The 2630-nt window shown below is 38.7% G+C and overlaps 1 pseudogene; it reads right to left on the bottom strand.

Moving 5' to 3' along the window:
* Positions 1-217: 217 nt before the first annotated feature.
* On the bottom strand, positions 218-520 carry LOC118929042 (non-histone chromosomal protein HMG-14-like; annotated as a pseudogene).
* Positions 521-2630: the final 2110 nt, after the last annotated feature.

The following is a 2630-nucleotide window of genomic DNA, read 5'->3' as shown; positions in this document are numbered from 1 at the left end:
ATATTCAATATACCACCATTTTCTGTGCACAACTCACTAAAGATTTCACTTAAGAAAAGCATTTACACTTAAAAAATGGGATGAGGTAGGATTTCCTCCTTAAAAATGTTTCTAGAGCTACTAAAAGACTTGCATTTACAAAATAGTTGATAAAAATATTCCTCTGGGTTGTACAAGAAGGGAGACAGGGACCACTGATAAGACCCCGTACATGGTATTAATCAGAGTTGGCTTCTTTCTCTCCTGCTTCATCACACGCTGGACTCTCCATTTTTAGTTTCTCCATTTGCTGCAGGTAAACTTTTCACTTTCTGGTTCGCCACTTCAGCCTGTTTTCCCTTTGCTCCCCTTTTCCCTTTAGTTTGCACTTTTTAATCTGAAGATCTATCCTTTCTTGACACCTTTTTTTGGCTTCGTTTCCGCTTTTTGTGGGGGCAGGTTTAGCTGACATCCTCCCCGATCTCCTCTCGGGCTCCTCTCGCGTTGAGCCCTCGGTGGAGTTGACCTTCCTCTTGGGCATGTGGTGGCAGGGTGGCACACACCAGGAACCTGGGGGGCCATGGCATGGGGAAGCCTTGGCAAAGCTGGGCTGCTTGGCCACTGGTGCCCCTCCTACCCAGTGAGTTCTTGTCTTTATCATGAAAAAGAGTTCAGAGACAGGTGCAACAGGCATTTGCCGCAAGAAAGTTTATTTGATAAGACAGTACACACTCAGAGGAGAGTGCAAGTGATCTCAGAGAGGAGGCATGTTTAAAGGTTTAGGATTAAGGTTTTTAAGGATTTCAAGAACGGGGTAAAGGGCCAGGGGAGCGTAGGCTGGCAGATGGTCTCCTGATGTCTGTCTCAGGTGAGAGACATATGTCACCACCCACAGTCATCCTCTGGATATTCTGTAAGATAAACTTAGTACAAGGGATCTATTGATCCTGTTCTTCCTCAAGATAGTGATTACCCTCAAGCAGTGGAAACATATCATTTAGAACTGTTTGCCCTGCCTTAAGTCATTTGTTGGCTAATCACCATAAAATATGTAAGGAATCTTACCTCTTAACTCCCTGATTTTTAAAATGGAATCTTAGCTTTAATATTCTCACTACTTCTATAGTAAGACTCTTACCAGTCTTATTATTTATATCTCAGCATTTTTCATCATAGTCAGGGAAAAACTGATCGTGATGCTTGTCCCATGTTCCTCCCTGCTCTACCTCATAACCACCCTTGTTCAACAGCATACTGGAGGTCATAGCCACTCAAGTAGGGTAGTGTAAATCTACTACCTTGATAAGGGAAAAGAAATAAAAGCTATCCAGATTGAAAAGGAGAAAATAAAACAGTCTTTATTCATAGACAAGATATATATGATTATGTAAAAAATCTGGTGGACTGTATAGGAGAAGTTACCAGAATCAACAAAGTAGTTTTAGCGAGGTTGCAGGACACAAGATTGATACAAATACATTAAATGTTATCACTATATTCTAGTAACAAACAACAAAAAACTGAAATTAGCAAAGCAGTGCCATTTAAAATAGCATAAAATCTGAAACATCTAGAGATAAATCTGACAAGAGATGTAACAAACCTGAACATTGGAAACTAAAAAACATTAGTAAAATTAAGGACACACTAAGTAAACAAAGAAATAGACAGACATACCTTGGAGACATTGAGGGTTAAGTTCCAAGCCACAGCAATAAAGCAAATATTGCAATAAAAAAAGTCAAATAAATTTCTTGGTTTCCGAGGGTATATAAAAGTTATGTTTATACTATACTGCAGTCTATTAAGTGTGCAAGAGTATTATCTCCCATAAAGCAATGTACAGACCTTAATTAAAAAATACTTTATTGCTGAAATATGCTAACCATCATCTGAGTTTTCAGTGAGTCATAATCACTAATCACAGACCATCATAACAAGTGTAATAATAATGAAAATTTGAAATATTGCAAGAATTATAAAAATGTGATACAGAAGTGAGCTAACACTTGGAAAAATCGCACTGATGCCATGCTGGTCACAGGGTTGTCACAAACCTTCAGTCTGTCAAAAGCACATGTCTGTGAAGTGCAATCAAGTAAAGTGTGATAAGATGAGGTGTGCCTATAGCACACTCAAGGGTTACAAGACTAACCTTGTCAAGATGACAATTTCCCCCACACTTATCTATAGATTCAATAGAATATCAGTGAAAATAGAAACAGATTTTCTTGTAGAAATTGACAATATAATTCTAAAATTGACCTATAGTTCTAAAAGTTATACAGAAATGTATAGAGACTTGTGGAGTTAAAAAAGCCTGGAAAAATAAGAACAAAGTTAAAGAACTGATATTATCTGATTTCTAGACTTACCATAATGCTATAATTACCAAAACACTGTAGTAAGCATTGGTAAGGACAAGTTCTGAAATGTCCTAAATAAGTGACATAAGGGCCAGAGAATGAGGGAAAGAGACAAGGGAAGGTCATCAGTCAATAGCCGGAGGCGGAAGCAAATCAGACACTCCACATTCCTGAATGAAGTCATTTCAACGATCATCTAGAAGAAAGTCCCCAGGACCACTGCATCCCCATGGCTTGTGACCAGTGTCTGAGTCTCATCAACAACCACTCCACCAGCCTTGTCTG

Source organism: Manis pentadactyla, chromosome 7 (genome assembly GCF_030020395.1).
Source record: "Manis pentadactyla isolate mManPen7 chromosome 7, mManPen7.hap1, whole genome shotgun sequence".
In the NCBI taxonomy this organism is placed as follows: domain Eukaryota; kingdom Metazoa; phylum Chordata; class Mammalia; order Pholidota; family Manidae; genus Manis; species Manis pentadactyla.
Note: the sequence above shows the minus strand (reverse complement) of the source record. Positions and strands in the feature narration are given on the sequence as shown.